The sequence below is a fragment of the Ornithorhynchus anatinus genome, chromosome 3, assembly GCF_004115215.2.
Source record: "Ornithorhynchus anatinus isolate Pmale09 chromosome 3, mOrnAna1.pri.v4, whole genome shotgun sequence".
NCBI lineage: Eukaryota > Metazoa > Chordata > Mammalia > Monotremata > Ornithorhynchidae > Ornithorhynchus > Ornithorhynchus anatinus.
In genome coordinates, this window is record NC_041730.1 from 113,509,267 (window position 1) to 113,528,392 (window position 19,126).

Genomic DNA, 19,126 nt, shown 5'->3' on the forward strand with positions numbered 1-19,126 from the left:
TAAGCTCATTATGGGCACGGAACATTTACACTAATTCTGTTGTACTCTCCCAAGTGCTTAGTATAGTTCATTGTACTTAGTAAGCCCTCAATAAATACAGTTGATTGGTTGATAGACAAACTAATCAACTGCATAAGACGCTATTCTACAAGGAGCACCTCTTTACCCTTTCTGATTTCCGAGTCACCTTTTACTTCATTAATTTTCTACTTCGTCTAAGGGGCCAAAATGCCTTGAGCTGACCCTGTGAACAGACACAACACTATTGTAATAATAATGCTATTTATTAAGTGCCTGTCCTCTCAGGATCACACCTGGAGAGTTTCCAGTACTCCACCAGTCTCGGCTACGGGAGGGAGAGTCAAGCAGAGGCCTGTCCATTCCATTCCCAGCTAGGGCAGTGGTTAGCGAATGGAAGGCCATCTGCTATAAGTCAAAACTCCCCTGTGCTGGGCAGCAGTGGCAAGGGAGAGAGTTGAGGGTAGAGACTTGAGTTTACTGTGCACGGAAGGAGCAGTGGTAAACCACTTCTGGAATTTTACAAAGAAAACTATGGATACACGACTGGAATGATTACAGATGGAGGTGGGGGGCTCTGGAGTAGGTGTGTCCATGGTATTTTTATGGGTTGGAGACCACTTAACAGCATACGACAAGCCAATTAAGTGCTTAGTCAGTCAATCATATTTATTGAGCACTTACTGTGTGCAGTGCACTGTACTGAGCACTTGGGAGAGTACAAATAACAACATAACAGATACATTCCTTGCCCGCAACAAGCATACGATCTAGAGGGGGAGACAGACATTAATATAAATAAATTACAGATATGTACACAAGTGCTGTGGGGCTGGGAGGGGGGATGAATAAAGGGAGCAAGTCAGGGGGACGCAGAAGGGAGTGGGAGAAGAGGAATGGAGGGCTTAGTCAGGAAAGGCCTCTTGGAGGAGATGGGCCTTCAATAAGGCTTTGAAGTAGGGGAGAGTAATTGTCTGTCGGATACGAAGAAGGAGGGTGATCCAGGCCAGAAACGGTACTTGGGTGAGCAGTTGGTGGCAAAAAAGATGATAGCAAGTTATCGTGAGTAGGTTAGCAGTAGAGGAGTGAAGTGTGTGGGCTAGGTTTTAGTAGGAGAGTAGTGAGTTGAGTTGAAGGGCGCAAGGTAATTGACCGCTTTGAGTGCTTTGCTTACTTTACGCAAAGTGCTACTCTAAGCAAAGGATAAGTCATGCACATACCTATAAATTATTTCTTTTTATATATGTCTATCTCCCCCTCTAGATTGTAAACTCATTATGGGCAGGGAATATATCTGTACTTCCGCAAGCACTTGGTTCAGTTCTCTGCACACACTAGCACTCAGTAAATACTATCAATTGATAAATATGAAATAAGCAGATTAGACATCTTGTAAAGGGAGGATCTATCTACATTCTAAGAATTTTCGAGCATAAATGAGGACTCTGTCCTCATCCCTCTTAGGAAAGTGAGATTCCCTGATTTTTTTATGAATCGACAAGACAAGAGACCACCCCCCTACCCTTGCAATAATAGTAGACCAGAAAAATTTGATCTTTTGTGCAACTTTCCTCACTAAGCACCCCTCCTACTCATTCTGGACTACCCCGCTTTCTCCCCAACTCTTTCTTACCTGATTCCAGTTTTGCCACAGCTCCTTAGGAATCCCCTTCCCCACTGCTATCTGTGTGGCATCAACAACACCGAGGGACCTGCTCCTTTCAAGCTGTGGAGAAGCAGCTTGGCTCAGTGGAAGGAGCACAGGTTTGGGAATCAGAGGTCATGGGTTCTAATCCCAGTTCCACTCCACCACTTGTCACCTGTGTGACTTTAACTCCTCTGTGCCTCAGATACCTCTTCTGTAAAATGGGGATTGAGACTGTGAGCCCCATGTGGGATAACCTGATTACCTCCAGCGCTTGGAACAGTGCTTGGCACATAGTACGTGCTTAACAAATACCATCATCTTTTATTATTATTATCATTCACATCCAGCTCAAGCTCCAGAAGGATGACCAGGGGTGCCGAGGTGTCTGAGCTTCCACGTGATCTCAGATCTGCTGGGGAGAAAGCCACCAGCCTCCGTTTGGGATACTCTTACCTAGACTGTATTAATGTCTATCTCCCCATCAAGACTTTAAGGTTATTTCTGTGGTTGTTTATTTATGGTATTAAGCACTTACTTTGTGCCAGGTATTGTACTAAGCCCTTGGGTAGATACAAGCAAATCAGGTTGGACGCGGGCCCTGTCCCACGCGGGGTTCAAAGTCTTAATCTCCATTTTACAGATAAGGTAAATGAGCCACAGAAAAGTCAGGTGACTTGCCCATGGTCACAAAGCAGATAAATGGCAGAGCTGGGCTTAGAGCCCAGGTCCTTTGGACTCCCAAGCCTGTGCTCTATCCACTTGACCAAGCTGCTTTTGGTGGTGGACAGGCAACATGTCTACCAACTCTGTTATGCCACCACATGTCTGCTGTGTGGCCTTGGACGAGGCACTTAACCTTTCTGGGCCTCGGTTACCTCATCTGTAAAATAGGGATGAAGGTCGTGAGCCCCATGTGGGACAGGGACAGTGTCCGATCTGATTAACTTGTATCTACCCCAGCGCTTAGAAAAATACTTAGCACATAGTAAGCACTTAACAAATACCATCATTATTATAAATCATTATCGTTGTTATATTTTACTCTCCCACGCACTTAGTATTGTGCTCTGCACACAGAAAGCGCTCAATAAATACCCTTGCTTGCTTGATTCATTCATTCATTCAATAGTATTTATTGAGCACTTACTATGTGCAGAGCACTGTACTAAGCACTTGGAAAGTACAATTCGGCAACAGAAAGAGACAATCCCTGCCCATTGACGGGCTTACAGTCTAATCGCGGGAGACAGATTGACAAAAACAATAGCAATAAATAGAATCAAGGTGTTGTACATCTCATTAACAAAATAAATAGGGTAATAAAAACATATACACAGCACAGTGCTGAGGGGAGGGGAAGATGATTGGTGGGGGTGTCTGTCAATCAGTGGATCATATTTATTGAGCGCTTACTGTGTGCAGAGCACTGTAGAGGTAGCAGATTATCAGTGGCTCCCGAAAGGTCTCTTGGGGAAGGTCTCGGCTAGCGAGGATTCAGCTAAAGCAGATAGTACCATCAGCCTGTGGGGTGGGAGTGGTGGGGAGACTTGCCCAATCTCAGTCAGCAGGATCCCGTTTGGGTCGAAGCGGAGGGAGGGCCAAACTTGTGCTGCCCTTTTATCACTTCCACCCAGGGTTGGAAGTAAGGTGGAACAGACAGGAATGAGGCACCGGTGAAAGACAAGTGCCCGATCGCCCGTTCCGGTGGGAATGATTCCAAAATGCCCACATTTTTTGTTTTTGTTTTCATCCCTGAGCGAAGTAGACCAGGGAGGCGAAGTGGAGCAGGGACTCCCCAGCTGTGGCAAGGGGTGGGCAGCCCCTCCCTGGCGTGCAACCAAGGAGCACCCTCGGCCGTGAATCAGCCCAGCCCTATCCCCGGGGACATGCAGGAGGATGGGCAGCCAGTCGGCCACCCCGGTCGGAGGCCCGGCCTCCCGCTCCGCTACGGCAGGGCAGCGGTAGTTATTCCAGAGAAAGAAAGACACCAGGCTCCAGGGGTCTTCAACAGCCAGACAAGGAGTGAGTGGGGAGAGGGAGATAGAGAATGATTAGGGAGGGGGAGACAGAATGATGGGGGAGAGGGAGGTAGGGAGTGAGGAGAGCCAGGACTTTAATAATAATAATGTTGGTAATTGTTAAGCACTTACTATGTGCAGAGCACCGTTCTAAGCGCTGGGGTAGATACAGGGTCATCAGGTTGTCCCACATGAGGCTCACAGTCTTAATCCCCATTTTACAGATGAGGTCACTGAGGCACAGAGTCACCCAGCTGACAAGTGGCGGAGCCGGAATTCGAACCCATGACCCCTGACTCCCAAGCCCGGGCTCTTTCCACTGAGCCACTTTCAGGCTTAGGGCTTGTTTACGTAGTAACAGTTGCCCATCCCCACCGTACACATCCATCCCACAAAGCCCGCTTGCTGTTCCGGCAAAAAGAATGTTTTTTCTTTTACCCACTTCCATTATCACGTTCAGTATTTATTAAGCACCTCTCGCTAGATCACTGTACCAGCGAGTATACACTAAAATCAGAAGATAACATCCCTCCCTGCTCTCAAAGAGCTTACAGCCCCATGAGGCTCTGACATTATCACCCCGGGCTACAAAGACGCTCCCCGGATCGACACGGAAACATTTCAAGATCGTTTTCCAAAACCATTTCATCCAGTCAAAGAGTCTGTACATTTCCCACAGTCCCCACGCCCGAGATGGGGAAAAGTCAACCAGGCATTCGCATATCGACTCGGTGATGTTTAATTACAAACTCGATGGGATCCGGAGAGAGAGAGAAGCCAAGCAGAGATCCTAATTGGCCTGCAGGCCTTGAACCTTCTCAGAAAACATAATTTCCACAATTGAAAACCCCGGGACCAAAATCCATCACCTAGAGTTTTCGATTCAAGTTGCGGTGGGCGTGATTCTAATGGCAGCTCCGGGCGCCATAGAAGAACGATGGCCGGCTTACTCACTGAGTTCCAGAAACCCAGCAGGGTCTTCCCTCCGGTTAGCAATTTCCCACAACGCCCTAGCCCTTGATCATTATTACTTACATTCTACATGTGTAAACGGAACAAACATATTCAATGAAATAATGTCAAAAATTAATAGCTTTTTTTTGACCATCCATATATCATCCCGCAGCATAGCCAAAACCGGTATTGTGTAAAGGGCAAACTTAATGGCATGTGAATCAGAAAATGAAACTCAGTCTGAAAATAAATAAAAGTTGGACATTTCTTGTTCTGAAATCTGAACACGCAGAAGTTCCAGAACAAAGTTTGAAGATCACACATTGGCACAAGCAGGGAGCCTTTCCAAACTATTAATCTCCCTGCACTTTAGCTCATTCCATTAGAGAAGGAGGAAGAGGAGAAAAAGGAAGAGGAGGAGGAGGAGAAGGAAAAGGAGAAGGAGGAGGAGGAGAATGAGAAGGAGCAGGAGGAGCAGGGAGAGGAGGAGAAGAGTATTTGTTAAATGCTTACTAATAATGTTAATAGTAATGTTGGTATTTGTTAAGCGCTTACTATGTGCAGAGCACTGTTCTAAGCGCTGGGGTAGACACAGGGGAATCAGGCTGTCCCACGTGGGGCTCACGGTCTTAATCCCCATTTTACAGATGAGGTCACTGCGGCACAGAGAAGAGAAGTGACTCGCCCACAGTCACACATCTGACAAGTGGCAGAGCTGGGATTCGAACCCATGACCTCTGACTCCAAAGCCCGTGCCCTTTCCACTGAGCCACGCTGCTTCTCTACGCATCACTGAGTTCATTCAAGTGTATTCTCCCAAGTGTTTAGTACGGTGCTCTTGACTAACTTAAAGCATTGAATAAACTAAATACTGTACCAACTGTACTAGGAGCTGGAGCAAATACAGAATAATCATTCAGATATAGTTCCTGTCCCTTAGGGGTCTCCCAGTCTTAGTGAGAACAGGCACTGAAACCCCATTTTACAGCAGAAGAAACTGAGGGCCAGAGAAGTTAAGTGAATTGCCCGGAGGTCATACAGCAGGTGCGTGACAGAGGTGGAAGTGGAGCCCGAATCCTCCTCCTCCCAGATCCATGCTCTTAACACTAGGTCACCGTCGTCTGGAGGTATAGAACACGTGGTTCCCCTGGCGAGAAAGGGGAAACAGCAGAGGTGGCTGAAAGGCCCACCTGGGGCCTTTGATTTTATTTTCTTATGGTATTTGTCAAGCACTGTGAACGTGTCTGTTGTTGTACTGTACTCTCTCAAGTGCTTAGTACAGCGCTTTGCAGACAGTAAGTGCTCAAAAGAATCTGACAGTGAATGAATATAACTTTTATCAGGTTTGACACAGTCACTGCCAAGAAGGACCCAGGACTCTTTCTGTCGCTCCATCATAACCCCTCATACAGCGGTGAAGATGACAATAATAATAATAGTGAGAGTAGTGATAATAACTGTGGCACCTGTCAAGTGCTTACTATGGGAAGTGGCACGGTGTAATGGTGGGGCACGGGCCTGGGAGTCAGAAGGTCATGAGTTCTTCAAGCGTTTAGTACAGTGCTCTGCACATAGTAAGTGCTCACTAAATAGTATTGAATGAATGAAGAATGCCGGATCCACCACTTGTCTGCTGTGCGGCCTTGGACAAGTCACTTCACTGGGCCTCGGTTACCCCATCTGTAAAATGGGGATTAAGACTGTGAGCCTCAAGAGGGACAGGGGCTGTGTCCATAGGAGAAGCAGCGTGGCTCGGTGGAAAGAGCATGGGCTTTGAAGTCAGAGGTCATGGGTTCGAATCCCGGCTCGGCCACTTGTCAGCTGTGTGACTGTGGGCAAGTCACTTCACTTCTCTGGGCCTCAGTGACCTCATCTGTAAAATGGGGATGAAGACTGTGAGCCCCACGTGGGACGACCTGATTCCCCTGTGTCTGCCCCAGCGCTTAGAACAGTGCTCTGCACATAGTAAGTGCTTAACAAATACCAACATTATTATTATTATTGTATCCACCTAACCACTTAGTACAATGCTTGGCACATAGCAAGAGCTTAACAAATACGACAAGCTTTATTATTATTATGTGCCAGACACTGTAATAAGTGCTGGGGTAGATGCAGGATAATGAGGTTGGACAACAGTCCCTGTCCCACGTGGAGCTCACTGTCTCAATCCCCATTTTTACAGATGAGGTAACTGATTCACCGAGAAGTGAAGTGACTTGCCCAAGGTCACACAGCAGACAGCTGGCAGAGTCGGGATTCGAGCCCAGGTCCTTCTGACCCCAAGGCCCACGTTCTACCCGCTGGGCCATGCCGCTTCTCTAAGAACTCCTTCCCCGGCCCCTGCGTACCCAGGGTCAGCAGAAGTTTGACCCAGAGCCTGCTGCACTTTCTCTGAATTTGCGTCTCTGAAATTGCGGCATCCAAACTTGTACATTCTTCTTCTCTACAGTCACGGCCAGATTAGCCAGCTTCAGAGAAAGCTAGTCGGGGGCGTGCACGCTGAGCTGCCACTGCTCTGTGCTCAACACGTGCTCATTTGGGGACGGTGACCCAAGATTTTGGCCAGGAGCCGTGGGGTGCCTTCGACCGAATGCCTGTTTCTCCTTCCTTCTAACATAGGGGCCAAGTGACATCAGTCTAGATTCCAGATGGGAAAGGCTGGAAGCCTCTGTGGGGTTGGGGAAGGAAGGGTGGGGAAAGTGGGTTCGGTGAGGAGTGATTTAAATTCTGGGTGCAGCAAAAAGAATAACTCAACATGCCTGGAATGCAGTTGAAACCAACAAATGCCAATTAAAGGGACAGACCGGTCAGAGGAATAAAGATTTCCTTTAGCCAGTTAAATTCGGTTCATCTTGGGATCCAAAGGATAGCCTAATCCATTGACATGGCTGCATTTCTGACAGCATTAGCCGTGGGGGATTAATAGAAACGAAAAAATATTACGTTCGTGCCGATGCCAGAAAATCTGCGGCTGTGCGGGAAGGCTGGCTGGATTTAGAGTGGGTGACGCTACCCTGAAAACCAAACCGTCAGTGCAATTCCAAACCAGGATATTCCTGGAAATGAAAATTGGGAAAAGTTGATTCTTCATTGGAGCCAGGAACTCGTCTGAGATCAGAGATCCAATTACAGGTTCAGAGCCATGTCTTGTCCATTCTGTATGCCCCAGACCAGCGTTCGTTCGGCTAGAGGGCCAGACTGGTAGTACCCTACGCCTGTCAGGATCTCGAGGGCTCATTTAGTCTATTCTTACTGCCCTGGAATGGGATCATGCTTTAAATCATTCAAGACAGAAGAGAGCAGGAAATGATTAAGGCAGAGATATCCTGTCTCTTTCAGGCTATCTTCCCTTCCACTTCTCATGCCAGTCAAGACTGTATTTTCTAAGACTCCCTCCCTAACTGCCCTCCGCCAAAAAAAAAAAAAATTGGAAATATGAGCTGTGAGACCTAGTCCGAGCTAAAACCTGGACAACAATCCACAGTAACTCGGATCAGAACACATTAAAAATAGGTGAAAAATGCCAAGACTGGGTTGACTGATATTATGCCTCCAGTAGTGACCATAACATGTGTAGCAGAGTAGGATAATGTTGACTTCCATCCCAATAGTTAAAGATGTGACACTTTGCCCTTAGATCTACTTAAAAGCCTAAACCCCATCAATAATAAGAATAATAAAAATTTTGGTATTTCTTAAGCACTTAGTACGTGCCAGGCACTGTACTAAGCCCTGGGGTGGGATACAAGCAAATCGGATTGGACACTGTCCCTGTCCCACGTGGGAGTCACGGTCTCAATCTCCATTTTGCAGATGAGGTAACTGAGACACAGAGAAGTGAAGTGACTTGTCCAAGGTCACACAGCAGACAAGTGGTGGAGCCGGGATTAGACCCCATGACCTTCTGACTCCCAGACCCGTGCTCTATCCACTACGCCATGCTGCTTCTCATGGAATTTACGGCGTGTTCACTTTGTGCAGAGCACTGTAATAAGTGCTTGGGCGAGACCAATCCAATCCAATCCAATACAGCAGTACAATTCAACAAAGTTGGTATCCATGTTCCCTGCTCACCAGGAGCTTATGGTCGAGAGTGTCCCACCACTCAGTTTGGAGGTTTTTAGCACCAACGCCTTGTAAAGCTGAGCGGGGAGAAGAGAAGGGAGCATTGCAATTTTATTTGTGTTTTTTCCCGTAATGCCAAATAGCGCCTAGCATCCCGTAGTACCTAGAGACCAAATTCGGGCAGAAATGTGGAACTCATATCCGGAAAGACGTATATTCTTTTAAAAATAGATAAAATGAAACAAATGTCCTATCTAATGGTGGAGGCTGCAAGAGAACATATTAATCAGGGGGGAAGGATTTGCCACCAGTTAATTAAAATCCAAGGGTTCATTAAAACCACAGTATTTAATAAAGTGCAGAGTTCAGACTAAAAAGAATTGTTATTTAATAAATGAAACAAACTGAGGAAAGGTCAGTGACGGATTATCTTATCAGAGAATGAGGTCTGGAAAAGACAAATCAAAAGGCTCACAGTACAGTGGGGTAAAAATGCACTGGTCCTCAAAATAAAGAAAGAAAAATACAACTCGATCTTGGACTGCCTTGGAGAAGGCAAACGGAAATCCAAGTCTCCGGGTGAATCCCAGTGACAGTTCAAATTCCCCAGCACTTTTACTGGGTCCTTCGTCTGCTCCATCTCTACCTCTAATAACTTTTTAATTTCCCAGCGTATACAAGGCATGGAGTAGACCACAACACATAGGCCTCGAAGTTACAACGGGAACACTAAAATATTTATATCTCTTGGGGTCTTTTCACATGACTTAAAAATCGCAATGTTCGCTCACTATTCCCTGAGAAGTGGGCCGGTTAATCTATCAATCAATATTGAGCAACCAAGGTAGGTAACTGTAAAAAATTTGCCAACGTCTTGGAACAGGAACAAAGTGCTAGTAATTACTACCGACTGAGCACCTCTGTGCAGAGCCCTGAACTAAATAATAATGTTGGTATTTGTTAAGCGGTAACTATGTGTAGAGCACCGTTCTAAACGCTGGGGTAGATACAGGGGAATCAGGTCGTCCCACGTGAGGCTCACAGTTAATCCCCATTTTACAGACGAGGAAACTGAGGCACAGAGAAGTGAAGTGACTTGCCCACAGTCACACAGCTGACAAGTGGCAGAGCGGGGAGTCGAACCCATGACCTCTGACTCCGAAGCCCGGGCTCTTTCCACTGAGCCACGCTGCTTCTCCATTTCCAACTAAATGCTTGGAAAGAGTACAGTAGTATTAAGAAATATGATCCCTGTCCTCAAGAAGCTTGTAATTGAGTGGGTGAAATCGGCCCTAAAAGAAATTACTGAGGAGAAAGGAATAGAAGTATAAAAATATATTATGTACCTATTACATTAAGTATTGCATAAGTATATTATGTATAAAAATATATACATAAATGCTATGGGGACGGGGGAGCTGTGCAACCCACAGTTTAAACGATGTGGAAATACTGAATTGGCAGTTGGGGAGGATATAGGATGGGGAGATGAGAAATTAATCAAGGAAGGCTTCCTGGGGGAGGGATGGAAGGATTTTGGAAGGATCTTTTGGAAGGATTTTGAAGATGGGCAGTGGGTTGGTTTGCCAGATGTGAAAGGAGAGGACGTTTCAAAAAGGAAGAAGGGCATGAGCTAGAGGTTGAAGAGAACAAAGGACAGTAAATAGGTTGTTTGAGAGGATTGAAGTGTGCAAGCTGAGGTAGAGTGGGAGAAGGGAGTGCACAAGTGGGAGGGAGACAGGTAATTGAGGGCATTAAAGCCCGTGGTCAGGAGTTTCCGCTTGAAGCAGTGAGGAATGGCTAACCGTTGGAGGAGTGGGGAGATGTGAGCAGAAAGATGTTTTAATAATAATAATAATAATGATGGTATTTGTTGAGTGCTTACTATGTGCCAAGTGCAGTTCCAGGAGCTGGGGTAGATACAAGGTAATCAGGTAGTCCCATGGGGCCCACAATCTTAATCCCCATTTTACAGATGAGGTAACTGAGGCACAGAGAAGTTAAGTGGCCTGCCCAAGGTCACACAGCAGACAAGTGGCGGAGCTGGGATTAGCACCCACATCCTCCGACTCCCAAGCCCACGCTCTTTCCACTAAGCCATGCTCTTTCCACTAAGCCACGCTGCTTCTCACGCTGTTTTGGAAAGATAATCATGCCAGTTGAGTGAAATGTGGACCGGAGAGGAGAAACGCTGGAGGCAGGGAGGTCAGTGAGGGGGCTGGTGCAGTCTTCAGTCTACAAAACCAATACTTGGCCCAGTGCGGTGCCATCTGTATGGAGAGAAGAAGGGGTGGATTCGGGAAATGGTGTCGGTGAAGAACTGGGAACAGTTTGGAGTTGGGGGTTCAAAGGGAGGGAAGGGAGAGGTCAAGACTAAAGGCAAGATGATGGCGTCAAATATGGTAAATGAGTTAGGTGGGGGAGAGGATTTGGGAGGGAAGATGAAGAGCTCGGATTTGAACATCAATTAATCAATTGCGTCTACTGAGCACTTACTGGGTGCAAAGCACTGAGCTAAGCGCTCGGAAGCGTACGCTATATCAGAGTTGGCAAACACCCTTCCTGCCCACAGTGAGCTAGTTCGAGGCATCAGCGGGATGTCCACGTTGAGACGTGTAGGAGGCAACAGGAAACGCAAGTCTGAGGGAAAACCTTGGACGAAAGGTTCCCAAAGAATCAAATTGCTCCCTAGCCCTTTCTACATTTATCTCTGCAGCAGTGATGATGCCTTTCAGGAAGTAAATATTGGTATCTTACAGGGAGGATTTGTGATGGGGACCAGATTTTTCATTTTTATTTTGAACTTCCTATTGCCCATATGATGTTTTATCTGGGCCCCGCCAAATGTCTTCCAGTCCTTGAAAGTTGCTGATTCGTCATGGATTTGTTGCTCAGTCTTTTGGCTGGAAAATGAAAAGATCTGCTCCTACACTGTCTTAGTTTAGACATCTCTCTGAAAATCTTAGAACTGTGAAAAGCAGGGGATGGACAACCCAGCACGATCCATGGAAGAAGGCAAAAGGGACCAGTGGAGAGAAGAAAGAAAAGGCAGGGAAGAAAAGTTCTTCCGAGCTACGGCCAAGAGTTCCATTCTCTCCGTCACCCAGAGAACGGCTGGAGTTAAAAGGTCCCAATCATCGAAAAGGGGCTTTAAATTTGGTGTTAATTACATGCTGCGGGGAAAAATACCCCACTCTCTGGGCAGTGAAGCAGGGAGCACTGGAGAACCGATATTTGCCATCTATCAGCATTACGAGTGGTTAATTAAAAAGTCCTCAAAATGGGAGAGGTTGATAGATGGTTTGCATTAACTATCTCTTTTCCAGGAAGAGAAAATCCCCTCGAGAAGCAACACTTGCAAGATACCAAGAATAAAATTTATGGGCTGCTACCTCTCATCCTCAGGCAACCAACAGCTTCAGCAAGAAAACGGTCCAGAATGCCCAGAAAAGAGAAAGAAAATTCAACGTCTGCAAATCGATTCACATAAACGAAGGGGCCTTTTTTTATTGACGTTTGTTAAGCGCCTACTATGTGTCGGGCACTGAACAAAGCAGTGGAGTAGAGACAGGCTAATCAGGTTGGGCACAGTCCCCGTCCCACATGGGGATCACAGTCTGAATCACCATTTTACAGATGAGGTAACTGAGGCACCGATAGGTTAAACGATCTGCCCAAGGCCACCCAGCAGACGAGTGGCAGGATTAGAACCCAGGTCATTCTGACTTCCAGGCCTACGTTCTATCCACCAGGCTATGCTGCTTCTCTCTTGAGAGGGCTGGAAATCCTCCTATTGCATGTGTCTTCCTGGGCCAAAGGGAAAGCTCATTTCTTAAACCCCGGGACTTCTCAATGGGATAAATGTGTCCTTCCCCTGACTTTCCTATCGCTGTAGATGTCACCACCATCCTAGTTTTGTATTTATTAAACACTTACTATGTGCAAGGCACCGTACTAAGCACTGCGGTGAATACAAGCAAATCAGGTGGGACACGGTCCCTTCTCATGCATGGAGCTCCCAGACTTAATCCCCATTTTACAAATGAGGTAACTGAGGCCCAGAGACGGTAGGTCACTTGCCCAAGGTCACAGAGCAGACAGGTGGAGGGGCCGGTATAGTAATTGGTTTTTCTATTGTAAAAAAGAAAGAAAAAGGAAGCAGGAGGGAGTTCCAGGCCCAAAGGAAGACATTAACAAGGTGGTGAGGTAGATGAGAATGAGGAACCGAGAGTAGGTCGGTGTTAGAGGAGTAAGGGGGGCAAGTTGGGTTGTAGTAAGAGATCAGTGAGGTAAGGTAGGAGGGAGAGAACTGACTGAGCGCCTTCGAGCCCGTGGTGAAGCTTCTGTTTGATGCAGTGGTGGACTGGGCAACCACGGGAGGTGTTGGAGGAGTGGAGAGATATGAACTGAATGATTTTTCAGAAAATGATCCAGGCAGCAGAGTGCACAACGAACTGGAGAGGGGAGAAGACAGGAAAGAGAGAGGTTTCGGTACAGTGCTCTGCACACTGTAAGCACTAAAAAAAAGCACTAAATTGAAGGGAAGCAGCGTGGCTTAGTGGAAAGAGCCTGGGCTTGGGAGCCAGAGGTCATGAGTTCGAATCCCTGCTCCGCCACTCGTCAGCTGTGTGGCTGTGGGCGAGTCACTTCACTTCTCTGGGCCTCAGTTCCCTCATCTGGAAAATGGGGATTAACTGTGAGCCTCACGTGGGACGACCTGATGACCCTGTATCTACCCCAGTGCGTGGAACAGTGCTCGGCACATGGTAAGCGCTTTACAAATAGCAACATTATTAAATAAATACCATCTGTTGATTAAGGTCAGCAAGGAGGCTGATGCAGTAGTCAGTGTGGGAAATAGTAGCACTTTGGATGGAGAGGAAGGGACGATGTTGTGAAGGTAGAACCGACAAGATCTGGTGACAGATTGAATATGTTGGTTGAATGGGAGAGATGAGTCAAGAATAACGGCAAGGTTACAGGCCTGTGAGACACGGAGGATGGTGGAGCTGTCTACGGGGATAGGAAGGCCAGTGGGAGGACAGGGTTTGAGTGGGAAGGTGAGGGTTTCTGTTTTGGACATGTTAAGATTGAGGTGTCAGTGGGATATCCAAGTACGGATGTCCTGAAGGCAGGAGGAAATGCAAGATTGCAGAAAAGGAGAGAGGTCAGGACTGGAGATGTAGATTTGGGAATCATCCTTGTAGAGGTGGAAATTGAAACCATGGGAGCGAATGAGTTCTCCAAGGGAGTGGTTGAAGATGGAGACTAGAAGAGGCTCCAGAACTGATTTTTGAGGGACACCCACTGTCAGGGGACGGGAGGCAGAGGGGGAGCCTGTGAAGGAGACTTACAAAGGAAACGGGAGGCAGTGTGGCCCGGTGGAAAGAGCACGGACCTGGGAGTCAAAGGAACTGGTTTCTAATCCTGACTTCTCCACTTGCCTGTTGTGTGATCTTGGGCAAATCATTTAACTTCTCTGGGCCTCGGTTCCCTCATCTGCTAAATGGGGATTCACCTGTTCTCCCTCCTCCTTACACTTCGAGCCCCATGTGACCTGACCAACCTGTATCCACCCTGGCGCCTAGTACAGTGCTTGGTACATGGTAAGCCCTTAACAAATATTATTACGATTAGAAAAAGTGATCGAAGGAATAGGAAGAGAAACGAGACGGAACAGTATCGGCGAAGCCAAGGTTAGATGTGGGGGGACGCGACCGAGGGGGCAGAGGGGGAAGGGCAGAGAAGGCTGGGGTAACGTGACAGTGACAGTTCAGGATGTTGGAGGGTGACAGAATGTGATGGGGGGTGACAGTGGAGGTGACAACATGGTAGCCTGGGATGAGAAGAGAGAAGGAGTAATAATAATAATGATGGTATTGAGAAGCAGCATGGTCACGGGTTCTAATCCCAGCTCTGTCACATGTCTTCTGTGTGACCTGGGGAAAGTCACTTTACTTCTCTGTGCCTCAGTTACCTCACCTGTAAAATGGGGATTGAGACCGTGAGCCCCACATGGAACAGGGACGGTGATCAAACTGATTTGCCCGTATCCACCCCAGCCTTTACTAAAGTGCTTGGCACATAGTAAGTTGCTTAACAAATACCACAATTATTACTTGTTAAGCATTTACTACGTACCAGGAAGTGTAAAATAAATAAATAAATTGTGGTATTTGTCAAGTCGTCTCCCACTATGTGCAAAGCACTGGTCTAAGCGCTGGGGAATACAAGGTGATCGGGTTGTCCCACGTGGGGCTCACAGTTTTAATCCCCATTTGACAGATGAGGTAACTGCGGCACAGAGAAGTCAAGCGACTTGCCCAAGGTCACACAGCGGACTAGCGGCAGAGCCGGGATCAGAACCCGTGACCTCTCCCTCCCAAGCCCGCGCTCTTTCCACTGAGCCACGCTGCTTCTCAATACCGTCATTATTATTACACTATTAACTGTACTAAGAACGGGTGTGGATACGAGCAAATCGAGTTGGACGCAGTCTCCATCCCATGTGGGGTTTATGGTCTTAATCCGCATTTTACAGATAAATGAGGGACAGAGAAGTGAAGTGACTTACCCAAGGTCACACAGTGGACAACGGGCTGAGGCGGGATTAGAACCCATGACTTTCTGACTCCCGGGCCCGTGCTCTATTCACTAGGTCATGCTGCTTCCCAGGACCTGGGAGGATCAGCAGTAAGGGGAGCAGGCACTGGAGCAGAGGCAAGAGAACAGGCTAGGTTAGATCTTGATTTGTGGACATCTAGGAATGGGAAAGACTGTGGGGGCAAGAGGCTGTGAGAAACAAGACCTAGTGAAAAAACCACATGAGCTCAGAAGGCCCGAGTTCAAATCCCACCTCTGCCGCCAGCCTGCTGTGGAATGCTGGGCAAGTCACAACTTCTTCAAGCCTCGGTTTCCTCATTACAAAATGGGGATTACAAAGTGGGACAGGGACTGCATCCAACTAGAGCTTAGCTCAGCGCTTGGCCTGTAGTGAGTGCTTCACAAATACCCTTATTATTATTCTTATCCTCATTAAATCCTGCAGTGGGGATTATGAGAATGGGAGATTCCACGCCAGAATGGGTAGTGGGTGATGGGGCCCAGGTGAGGTGGATGTAAGAAGCAAGAGGTCCTGCGGGGTGAAGCTTGGGGTCAATAAGCCATGTTGGCAAGGTGCATGAGGAGAAAGATTCTGGCCCTGCTGCAGAGAGGGAATATGGGATTTGGAGTGAGGAGAGTTCAGTTTGCCTCCCAGCTCGGCTACTCGTCTGCTGTGTGACCATGGGGAGGTCACTTCACTTCTCTGTGCCTCAGTTACCTCCTCTTCAAAATGGGGATTAAGACTGTGAGCCCCATGTGGGACTCTATTTATCGCCATCGTTCTCGTCCGTCCGTCTCCCCCGATCAGACCGTAAGCCCGTCGAACGGCAGGGACCGTCTCTATCTGTTGCCGACTTGTTCATTCCAAGCGCTTAGTCCAGTGCTCTGCACATAGTAAGCGCTCAATAGATACTAGTGAATGAATGAATGACTGTGTCCAACCTGATTACCTTATATCCATCTCAGCGCTCCCCTCTCAGGATCGCCCGTGGAGAGTTTCCAGTACTCTACCAGTCTCGACTAAGGGAGGGAAATTCAAGCAGAAGCATGCCCATTCCATTCCTAGCGTGGGCAGTGGCTAGCGACCGGAAGGCAATCAGCTACAAGTTAAAACTCCCCGGTGCTGGGCAGCAGCGGCAAGGGAGAGAGTCGAGGGAGGAGACTCGTTTTTTGCGCGGAAGGAGGCGACGGCAAATCACTTCCGGATTTTTACCAGGAAAACCCTTTGGACACACTACCAGAACGACGGCAGATGGAGGTGGGGTGTTCTGGGAGCGATGCATCCGTGGCGTCGCTACGGGTGGGAGACGACTTGACGACATAAGACGAGACATTCCCCAGCACTTAGCGTGTGGCACACTGTAAGCACTTAAATGCCACAGTTATTATTATTGTCATCATATGTGCTATTCTATAAATGCTTCTGGAATTGAAAATCCAAGACTGGCCTCCAAGTCTCAACCCATTTGGTCTTGCGCTGGTTGGGGTTATTTTGCTGGTGATCACATGCTCTCCAAAATAATTGTTCCCAGACTCCTGGCCGTAACCCCAGTAGACCTACCACTCTGGCTCTTCCACCCAAGTCTACTATTTAAATTGGACCCACGATTCGGGGTCTAAAACACACGACCAACGTCCCTCCCCTGGAGCACACCCCACCCTGTCCGGGGATCAATTTCTTTCGTAGGAGGAAGGACATCAGTAACCTTGGTTAATAATAACGCTTACTATGTGCAGAGCACTGTTCTAAGTGCTGGGGTAGATAGAGGGTAATCAGGTTGTCCCATGTGGGGCTCACAGTCTTAACCCCCATTTTACAGATGAGGGAACTGAGGCCCAGAGAAGTGAAGTGACTTGCCCACAGTCACACAGCCGACAAGTGGCAGAGCCAGGATTCGAACCCATGAGCTCTGACTCCCAAGCCCGTGCTCTTTCTCCTGAGCCACGCTGCTTCTCTGCCTGGTTGGAGGGAAGCCGCCAGGCGTCACTGAAGAAAGTCTGGTTGTGATCCCCACAGCCTGCCTCTGGGCAGAGAGATGGAGATGGAGCTCACTGCTAAAGCACTGGAGGGGAAAGACGCCAGACCAGTCTCGTTGGGACATCCTAGAACTTTACAGTGATAGGAGGGACCTTATTTTGAAAGTCTAAGGGAATATCTCGGTAATAATAATCATAATAATGGTTTTTGTTAAGCTCTTACTATGTGCCAGGCTCTGGGGTGAATGCAAGCTAATCCAGTTGGACACAGTCCCTGTCCCACATGGGGCTCACAGTCTTAACCCCCACTGTACAGATGAGGTAACTGAGGCTTAGAGAAGCCAAGTGACTTGCCCAAGGTCACACAGCAGACGAGTGGCAGAGCTGGGATTAGAAGCCATGACCTTCTGACTCCCAGGATCAAGCTCTAGCCACTACGCGAAATCAGGATGCAGAAAGGGTTGGATGTAAATGGCCACCGTATTTCATCCACCTCCTTAGCAGAAAGGGGAGAAAAATTGGGCACGCGCTCATAGCTTTACTATAAAAAAAGGTTGATACGGACTGTTCTTGGCTCTACCAGTGAATAAGATGGAGTTTATGGCATGAATGTCTGACATCAGGAGAGCAACTGAATGTCTAAGTAGCAGAGGCTTATTAAAAAAAAATGATGTAACTGAGTAGGCCAACCCGCATATTAAGATATCAGCTTCCTGAATCCCTTGCTGCTCAGTTCAAAGGGATATTCTTCCAAACTGTTAGGACTGTGACCTGAGGATTTCCTCTTGACCAGAAGCTTTTTCCGGGCGACTTGTCTACCGACTCCGTTGTGGTCTCCAGGGCGTTTAGTACAGTGCTCTATAAGAGCTCAATAAATTCATTCGATGGTATTTACTGAGCGCTTACTACGTGCAGGGCACCGTACTAAGCGCTTGGAACGGACAAATCGGTAACAGATAGAGACGGTCCCTGCCCTTTGACGGGCTTACGGGGTAATCGATACCACTGATTGATTACTTTTTTTCTTTTTTCTTCTTTAACGAGAAGCAGCGTGGCCTAGTGGAAAGAGCGTGGGCTAGGGAGTCAGAAGCCCTGGGTTCTAATCCCGGTTCTGCCAAATGCTTGCTATGTGACTGTGGGCAAGTCACTTAACTTCTCTGGGCCTCAGTTACCTCAACTACAAAATGGGGATTAAGACTGCGAGCCCCGTGTGGGACAGAGACTGTGTCCAACCTGATTAACTCGTATCTACCCCAGTGCTTAGAGCAGTCCCTGGCCCTTAGTAAGCGCTTAACAAGTATTATTATTATTGGGTAGAGACCAGGGCAACTCTTCATGAAAACCCATGGTAGGATCTCTCACCAGTCCAGAGAAACCTACAGAAGGAAGACTTTACTCTGAGCACGCGCGGGAGCGGGAGAAGCGACGAGACTCGCCGGAAGGCTCGGAAAGGAAGACTCTGGATCGATCTCAAGGCGGAGAGAAGGACAGATAGACAAAGCCTGTGCCGGGACGGCCCCTAAGAGGCGGCGTCTTGGCATATGTTTCCTCCCTCCTATGGGGAGTGGGTGCAGGGGAGCAGTCTTCTTGGTGACATTTCCTCCGACTCTCACCAAGTTCTTGCATTCTGAGGAATAAAAGGTGGTTGGTTCATGTCCGTGCCCTGAAAACCCAGCCTTAGTCCCTGAAGCAGCCACCTTGAAGAATTCCAGACCGGGGAGAGGATTCAAGAGGTCATCTGGTCCATCCCCCTGCCATCATACGCCATCCAAGACATACGACTGCCTAACCCACTTTTAAAGGGCTCCTAGGAGAGGATCCCATAGCCACCCTAGGGAGC

General features: G+C 47.8%; 1 protein-coding gene and 1 non-coding gene across 2 annotated transcripts in view; one reads left to right on the forward strand and one right to left on the reverse strand.

Annotated features, from left to right (window-relative positions):
- LOC100681967 (heparan-alpha-glucosaminide N-acetyltransferase-like) overlaps nt 1-19,126 on the reverse strand; it is a 377,018-nt gene that overhangs the window by 256,071 nt on the left and 101,821 nt on the right.
- On the forward strand, nt 297-434 carry LOC114810877. The gene has a single exon (XR_003758567.1). It is a non-coding gene; the product is annotated as a small nucleolar RNA SNORA7 (small nucleolar RNA).